Below are 9,889 nucleotides of genomic sequence, written 5' to 3' on the forward strand. Positions count from 1 at the left end.
TACTGTATTTATATTTCTATTTACTTCAAATCTGGCTGAATTGGATATCCATTCAATAGCCACAGATTTTATTTTGCACAACCAGTTTCTTTTGTTCCTAACCAATTTTTTTTTTTTACAATTAGGTTCGATAAACGCTCTCGCGAAGTCGCGCTAATTATGCTTTGATTACTGAAAGTAATATTGTCATAATATGAAGATCACGTACTATTTTGACATTTACAATTCCTACCGTTTAAATTTTATATTTAACATGTAAAAATTAATGTACAAGTGTATATAGTTATTGTAATTATTGCAAATAGGCTATTGTCAGAAGCAGGCGGAATCAGTATTATTTTACTATAGCATTAATATTTCGCGCCTTAGCCAAAATTAACCAGTTACTGGAAAGTTGGAATTAAGCGGACCCGTGGTTGTGCACGTAAGGCTAACATTGAACATTCACCTTAAACGGGGAGGAGTAACTTAGTCGTTACACTTGAACATTTTAAGTTGACCAAGCATGAACATATCAGTTAATTATTTATATGGTTCAGCTACTCTTTCTGAGATGCTTCCACAGACCAATCTAGATGAGTGCAGATTAGTTAAGGTAAGAAATATTGAAGCGTTATCAAGGAACGCCAGAAACCACGATAATCACTGAAGATGAAAGAGAAAGAAAAAAAAAAGGTAACAAAGTTTTGGGTTACTCTTCCACAGATGCATCCACGTGGGAATTTTGCAATCTGATAAAAATCAGATCTCCGCTGTCCTACGGGAAGATCTGACGACGACTGCTTAAGGGTCATGTTCTGGTGACCTTTGAATTTGCCAATGGAAATGCAGCTTTCAAAAATCTGAAAATGACTCAAATCGTTCGGTACACATATCCAAACGCGTAGATATAAGACTTCATCTGATTGGTTTATAAAATTAGCGATTATGGTAATAACATAGGTTACCAAAACATGAACCCAAAGGGGTCGCTGTCAGATCTTCATGTATAACAGTGGAGATCTGATTTTAATCAGACTGAGGAATCTTGACGAGTGCTGGTGAAATATGATCCAAAATATTGCCAGTGTCACGAATAAACAGTGACCTACGTCTGATATGGGTGTTTTACTCTTCTCAAGAGGCTCCCCCATGCCAACTTGATAAGTGCAAGTAAAATAGGGTGCAATACATGGCGTTACGAATGTGTACGGAACGAATATGGTGAGGGGATAATAAAGTAAGCAGTATCCAGTTTCTTTTTTTTTTCCACATCAAAGGACTGTTATTTAAGTTTCGTGTTAAAATTTCCCTCATGCTTGTGTATCTTCTAAATCTATGCATTTCTAGAAAAGCAAGCATGACAGCTTAACATATCTCCGAAATGGAAACGGCTGAAATGAATATTCTGATGAAAGGTCAAAACGTGAACGTCGCTACTAGCAAGTTAAACATGTTTAAATCTGTGGAACATGCTCATCCAATGACCTCGCCCTGGCGAGATCAAAGGTTGCGTGGATCAGTTAGATGTCTGCATTCAATTGTACATAGATTTAGTCATAAGATGATACGCGATAACATTATTTAAAAAAAAACGCTCTAGATCTAAGCTCAGTTGCGTCCCCAAAACTAGGACCTGGGTATATAACTCATGGAAAACAACCCGTATGCAAAATCTGAGCAATGGTAAAATATGCACAAAACTGATCTACAACGAAGTATTCTTTCAATTACCGCCTCACCTGTGTTTTGTAATCAAATCATGTCTGTCGATTTATAATACTGAAATATGATACCATTATCAACAAAGGACCCAAGTGGGCCTGATATCGCTCGACTGACACCTCCCTAGTAACCAAATGCAAGAGAAGTTCGAGAGAAAAAAATATGGGTCAATATGATTCAGATTTATTCCAGTGCTGTTGACTGCACATGTGTTGGCACATCAACATATTTTTTGTCCCACACTGACAGGCCTCTATGTCAGGATGCTTTCTGTTAATGCTGGTTAATTTCAAATATTTTTTACATTTTATTTTTATTCTTGTCAATTTTCGCTCTTTAGCTTAGGCCGCATTAGCCATTTTTACTTCCCTTATTTTTTTTAAATAAAATGTTTTTTGGCATTAGTGATAATTGATATGCATACATTGAGTTCAGACTACCTCGCAAGTCTAAGACTTCAAGACACCTCAGTGACAGATCTACTTTAAACAAGCTAATTTGTTTCTTTTGATTTTATTCAGTGCTGCAAATAAAAGAACTATATCTATTAAAGAATGTTTTTGCAATGAATTAATTAATACAGTTCATAATTAAAGGTAAATAAATCACAACATGTATGTGCGGTTTTACTCACTGACCTGGAGTCAATTATACAGCAGGTTGCCGCCATTTGTAATTTATTAACTTGTCACTTTGACTAGAGAGTATCAGCAATACTTTATAAACAGGATGAAAATTTATTCGTAATTGTTTGTCATGGGACTTTTTGCAACAATTCACCGATAAGTACTCACAGCGTCAGAGAATGCACGTTACTCAGGATGCTATATTAATCAGGTGGCTAGTGAGGTGTGATTGTGCATCTTCGTGCATAAAACACAATGTGCAACCACTGAGAACCAAAATTTGTTAAGAACATAGTTTTCATCCGAAAGAAACGCACTCGATCACATCACCTCTGTTGGATGTAAACATCAGTTCTAATATTTTGTGGTAAACCGTCCGTGACTGAATTTTCATAACTCTAAAAACATACCGAAAGTTTTCCTAACTGTTCAAGCCGCATTCTAGATGCAGAAAACAATACATATTGTCAACACCCAGTGCATACTCTGTAACCATTAGTCCCTTGGAAAAGAAATATTAGCGAATTTGGTGAAAATTACGGTTATGTGTGAATATGTGATGGCGGATCGGTGTCATTTGTACATATTTCATGTTAGGTACTGTAACAGTGTAAATCGATCTAAGGGCCATATGGTGTGATTGTAATGCGAGAGGCTTTGTAACAATCATTGCAAGATGGCGTGTAATCTGCATAAAGTCAATTATAATGACTACACATACAACCAGAAACAGAGAATTGACTTAGCCTTGTTATTAAAATATCTTAAATCGGCAGGGTACCCAGATCCTACCCTTTTACGTTCGCGAGACCCCCCCCCCCAATCGTTAGAAACTGAAACGTTCAAGTCTTTGCAGTTTATATATGTTCTTTCAATTACCACGAGTTTTATAAATTTCATTGAGGACGTTTTCAATAACAAAAAAGTAAAAACAATCAGACACTGCTAGACAGAATTCAGTCACTTTTATCTGCCAATATGCAACGATTGTTCCTGTTTTGTCAAACAATGATGACGGCCCTATTTGGGGATCACAACATTATACGATACAATTCATCCACGTGCTACACGATATGGAGTAGTTTGTTTGTTTTTTCTCTCCCCATGTAACTAATTATTTTATTAGTGTGAGTTAAAGATAATATTTTGGTTTTGCTTAGGTTAAGCGCGCTTTAAGGTTTTCTGCCTTATTTGTACTTCTGAGTCCTAACATAATTATTTTTTTTATTGGTAACCATCCGACAGATGTATTCCATTAACTTTCAATTTGAATATCCTGTGTATTGATTTTAACCCTGTGAAAAAGTTGTTTGACGTGAATTGCATCATGAAACTGTATGACGATGTATCACCTAGAAAATCTATGTCTTTTAAAGGGATTGTGGGTTCTATACAAATATCAGGCTCTATTACTATAAATCAGTTTACTCTATGGCTAACATTGACAGTGTTATTATCAAAAACACCAACATAGTGTGATTTAAAATGCCGTCCAAAGTTATGCCGCATAGCAAGGCTGGACTATCCCCCCCCCTCCAGTGATGTCTCATTGTGAGACTGGACTATACACCCACCCACCCACCAACCAAAGTGATGCTGCACAGTGAGAAAGAACTACAACGCTCCCAAAGTGACGCCGTGCTGTGAGACTGAACCACCGCTCCGCCAAGTACTACTGTGAGATTGAACTAAAACCACCAAAGTGATTCTCCCAAGGGAGATTGGACAATATTAGCGATACCGTGATCCTATTATCACATACAATTAAATTGCAAAAGCAAACACATATTAGCAACAGATTGATGCATCTGAAATGATGCAAACAAGAAAATCATCCAGGTTGTTTTTAAACAATTTTTTAGATGATTACCATACTAAATGATTCAGCCAGAAATGTGTTCCCTTTGAAGAATAATTGATAATGGATGATAATTCGTGTACCTTTGTTATTTCGTTTTCCTGTATAAATAGCTGTAAGGTTTCTATCAAAGCAAGGGTTTGGACTGCTAAGACTGCGTGAGACACATTGCTAGTCAGATAAACGGCACATATCGCTATATACTGTGCTTAATTTTATGAGTGACGGAGGGTTGTGGAGATAATGCCTGATTTGTTTATATATGCACCAAACAGAACGGAAAGTGCTATCTCTGGATTAAAAAGGAGAATGCTTTATAATACTAACAACATTTTTCTAAATACAAATAAATAATATTATCATACAGGTTAGATAATTTTGAATTCGTACTTTACGGCGTTTCGAACTGGGGTCCACGGGTAAACGGAAGCCAACGCCTTGCCCGTAAGCACCAACCTCTATCATATCGACCATGCACACATATAAAAAAAAATGATTCCTCAAAGTTGGTGGTATAGGCATTCGTCCGCAGCGAACATACTCACAAGTCGACCTATTAATTCTTACCCAAGTACAGTCATTCTGGATCCTTATGACAGAAATCAAGATATAAAGAATTAATTATAGAGAATTACAAATATACACCGAACAGAACAGAAAGTGATATCCCTGGATTCTACAGAGAATGCTTGATAATATTAACATAACTTTTATTAATACGAATATATAATATTATCATACGGGTTAGAGAATTTTAATTCGTACTCGAAGGATATTCGGACCCGGGTGCACGGGTAAATGGCACACATCGCTATATACTGTATTTAATTTTGTGCAGGACCGAGGGTTATGGAGATAATGTCTACCTGATTTGTTACGACTGTGGATTGTACTTTAAGAAAATGATTATTTGTAAACAACATGTTGACATAGGTTTCTGAGTTTAGAAAGTTCTAGAAGCAAACTTGTTAGCCTTTTGATAGGCTTTCATTAGCACCACTCATATCAAGTCAGTCTTGTCGTTTACAGTTAGATCAAGTTTTTCTGTACGAAATTAGCCATATCCTTTTTTGTCTTAGGTCAAGTGATATTTGTATATATACATAACTGATTTGAAAAACAAATTTCATTCCTGTTTCATATCAGTTTTGGGGTATCTATTATCAGAGTTTGCAGATGTGTTTAGATATAATTGAACAATAGTTATTTATTTAAATCATTCATTGCAATTACAAAGTGCTTCCGGACTAACACATTACTTTGGGATTAGTGTGAGCTCATTCAAAGACGTTCTGGAGTGCTTCAATGTGGTACATCTGGACATTCCAGACTACTGGAATTCATTTAGAACATATTGACTTGTGATAGGATATTTAGGAGTATTTGGGATTTAATTCAAAATATTGTGTTTCTGAAATTTTCACTTTGTAACATAGAGAAATAAATAACTTGCTGACTTTACTCAATGAAATTGCTGGTTTCACTTTCTTTCTTACATAGTGTAAGAGCTGGAGTCTTAACAGAAATTGGGGGCTCGTCCCATATCTGATATTCTTAAAATATTTCAGAGATATTACAAATTGAATTTAAAATTGAAATCGACTTTCTTCCTGAATTTTCGTTGTTCCTGATAAAGATTTCAATTTCACATTGAGAATCAACTCGTACCTGAGGAACAGGACGAGTTGCATGAGCTAACCAGACATATTGAAATTTCGATAGCAAAAGCACCTTTAACGAAACAAAATATAATGAAAATTTTCGTTCAGTTTTGTAATGGAAAGGAACTTTTGTATAATTGTGCTTTGAGTTTGTATGTCTCTGGTTTTGATAGGAAATTAAAAAGGAATTACAGCTATAAAATGATGGAACAACACTTAAAAAAGCGTCAGCTTCAGAAGGAAATACTAAGAAGGGAAAGAGAAATGCAGAGAAAGATAGGGAAATACAAATGCTGAGAGAAAAAGAGGGAAATACAAATGCTGAGAGAAAATGAGAGTGAAATACAAATGTAAATGGAGAGAGAGAGAGAGAGAGAGAGAAAGAAAGAGAGAGCAAAGGGAAATGCAAAATAGATTAACAGAATTAGAACTGGCAGGCACAGCACGCCACCCCCACCCCCTTTACATGTTAATAGAAATAATTAGGTTAATTAGGTTAGTAGATCCTTTTCAGGAAAAAAGTTGATAAATACTTTTTTCAATTAGAGAAAATTGCTAACAGCTTAAAATGGTCAAGAGAGCATTGGACTTTATTATTACAAAGTGTACTCATTTTCAACTCTCGTAAAGTCCATGATTACAACAAAGTGTTCAGCATGATGTGATTGAGGAATGTATCTTGAATGGGGGTGTGTGAGTTGGTACCTGACGAATAACGACAAAGGTTTAGGAATTGCAGAAAAGAAACTGGACAAACCCATGTCGAAATTTACAAGGGAAAAAGAACAACTATTTCATAGGCGGTGTTCAGCTAAGAAGGCTGATAAAGATTATGATAATCTCAGACAGCTCACGTTAGTTAAAGAGTTCATGAACTGCATCCATAATAATATAATTGAGAAGTTCAAGAACAGCATCCATAGTGATATCAAGACCTACCTTGATGAGCAAAAGCTGAAAACTTTGGAAAATGTTGCTCATACAGCTATGATTATTCCCCGCCTAAAAAGTTTCAGTGTCTTTTTGGTCTAAAGGATCATCTCAGTCTCACATGAATACTTGCAAATCTCAATCTCGGACAACGTTTAGAAATCAAACATATGATAAGACTGATCAAAAATTATTATCTCTTATTATGTGTGCTCACAAGTAAGGGCACATCATTTCTGACAGCTACAAGTTGACAAATTAAGCAGCAAAATAAAAACTGCTATTCCAAATGCTTTTTTTTAAAAAAAAAAAAGGTCAAGGTTATGGCCTTGTAATGAAAGCAATACATTGGTAGGGCTGAACAAACTGCAGTCTGAATTGAACATGGAGAATCATGAATTTCAAAAAGTTCTGCATCACTTATTGGTGATTCTTCTGAGCCTATCCATATTAAAATATTAAGGGACACGGGAGCTTCTAAGTATTTTGTTATCAGGCACTTTGTCTTTCTCTGAGGAGCCTTCCTATATTGAATGTGTTCTGATTCAGGGAGTTGAGTGCAGCTTTGTTAATTTTTCTCTCCATTGTGTCAATTTTGCATCATACTTAGTCATAGGACCTATGACTGTCAAAGCATTGACTTCTTTACCTACAGAGAGCATTCCTTTATTACTAGACAGTGACCTTATGGAGATAAGGTTAATTCACTTGTAACCGACAACCCTTGTTTGGATCAAACATTTATCTTTTTGAGAGAGAAATTCCTGATTTATATTCTGCGTGTGCAGTGAACAGACTAAGGCAAGAAGAACTCTTGAAAATAACGTTTATCAGGAAAAAATTACTCCTTTAGCTTATATATTTATTGGCCAGTAGTTTGATTTCTTTTTTTTGTGCTAGTAATCACAGTGATTCATCTTTTCACTACTCATTCACAATATTTTAATCAGTTACAATCACTCTTTTCAAACAGAAACAAGATCATGAGATTTCCTGTTTGTTTCAGAGGGCTTTTAGTAAAACTGAAGCCATAAAAGTCCCAGTTTGTTATTTTTGATAAAAATGGGGTCCTTATGAGAAAATGGAGACCACCTGAGGTACCTCCAGTGACAAATGATCAATGAGCTATCAAGTTGTTGTTTCCATGGTTTTATAGACGGGAAATTCTTAGTCTAACCAACGAAATGGGATTTTTGGAGTCAGTAAGACTTACAAGAAGATTCTGAATCATTTTTATTGGTCGAAAATTAAAAGTGGTGTTTCTACATACTTTATATTTTATCACACTTGTGAAATGGTAGGAAAACCCAATCAGAAGATACCTAAGTCTCATCAGCAAAATATTCCTGCATTTGATGAACCATATAGCAGAACAATGGTAGAGTGTGTTGGTCCCTTACCTAAGACAAAGTCAGGCACAGAATAAGTATTGACCGTAATGTGGACATCCACAAGTTTTCCACAGATAATTCCTTTGAGAAATATCAAAACGAAACTTATTGCAGAAGCTTTCATAACGTTGGTTTTTTTTGGTGGTTTTTTTTAATACTTCTTGGCCTTCCCAAATCTATACAGCCTGATGAAGGGTTAAATTTTAGGTCTGGAATTTTCCAACAAGTTTTGCGTGAAATTAGGCATCCAACAGTTTAAGTCGTCTGCCTATCACCCTGAAAGTCAAAGGGCTTTAGAAAGATTTCATCCACCTTGGAAGAATATGATTAGGTCATATTGCTATGATACAGGAAAAGGCTGGAATGTGGTTGTTCATTTGCTGTTGTTGTGGTTAGTGAATCAGTTCAAGAATCATTGGTTTTAGTCCTTTGAACTAATTTCATGACATACTGTACTGGACCATTAAAGTTATTAAAAGAGAAACATCTTTCCCATGAAGATTCAAAGATTAATCATCTGGACTGTCTCTGATTTCAAATATTAATTGTCAAAGGCTTGTGAAGTGCCAAGAACTAATTTTCACTATATTTAGTCAAAATGAAATTAAGGTATGAAAGAGTGTGTGTGTTTTGGATTTTTAATGTAGCTTAAACAATTTTAGTCAAATTGCTACAATGTCTGCAGTGTTGCAGTTTACAGTGATGTCTAGCACATGTAGCATCATGCCCCATTCAGTCACATTCTTCTGAAGCAAGGGCAACCAGTCCTAATACTAAACTATTAATGCTGGGCACCAAGCGAGGCAGCTGCTAGTACCATTTGTATAAGTCTTTGGTATGACTTCGAATGGTTTCGAACCTGCAACCTCTTGCATCTGAGGTGGATGCTCTAACCACATAGGCCACCAAAGTGTTGAAGGTATAACAGAACTAGACAGGAAAGGAGCTTCAGCCCAGTGCTAAATTTCTGGTTTTCATGCCATTACCTCAAAATCATCTTCTTGCAAAATATAGTGGTCCTTATACAGTTAAAAATAATGTAAATGACTTATATCATTAAAATTCCTGGGAGGTGGAAACCAAAACAACTTAGTCATATTAATTTTGTTAAAGGAGTATGCTGGTATAGATAATCCAGTTAATCATTCAACAGATCTAGTTGTACCTGTCTCACACTGTGAGGATGCAAACTATGTAATGCAATCTGACTGTAGTGACTTTGGTTTAATTAGTCTTTGGAATTCAGAAATGTTAAACAATCTGGACCAATAAACTTTTACATCTACAGCTACAAGAAAAGAGTGAACTAAAACAGTCATTATGTGAATAGGAGCACTTGTTTCATGATGTTGCAATACAAACGAATAAAATCTGACATTCAGATTGTTGATTCTACACCTGTGAAACAGGATCCTCATGAGATGAATCCTTTCAAGCAGGGATGTTTGAAGAAAAAAAAAACATTCAATATTTCCTGGAGAATTATTTTAAAGAATCAAGTAAAAGTAACTAGAGTTCACCATGTATGTATAATACATTCCATATGTGCACTAACTATAGAAAAATCAATAGTGTCACCAAAACAGAATCATTTCCAATGTCAAGAAAACATGATTGCATTGACAAAATTGGAAATGAAAAATATGTCACAAAGTTTGACCTTTTGAAAGGATTCTGGCAAATTCCATTTATGTAAAGAGCAAATGAAATTTTGAAGTT

Source organism: Sinohyriopsis cumingii, chromosome 16 (genome assembly GCF_028554795.1).
Source record: "Sinohyriopsis cumingii isolate HCF-2022 chromosome 16, ASM2855479v2, whole genome shotgun sequence".
In the NCBI taxonomy this organism is placed as follows: Eukaryota; Metazoa; Mollusca; class Bivalvia; order Unionida; family Unionidae; genus Sinohyriopsis; species Sinohyriopsis cumingii.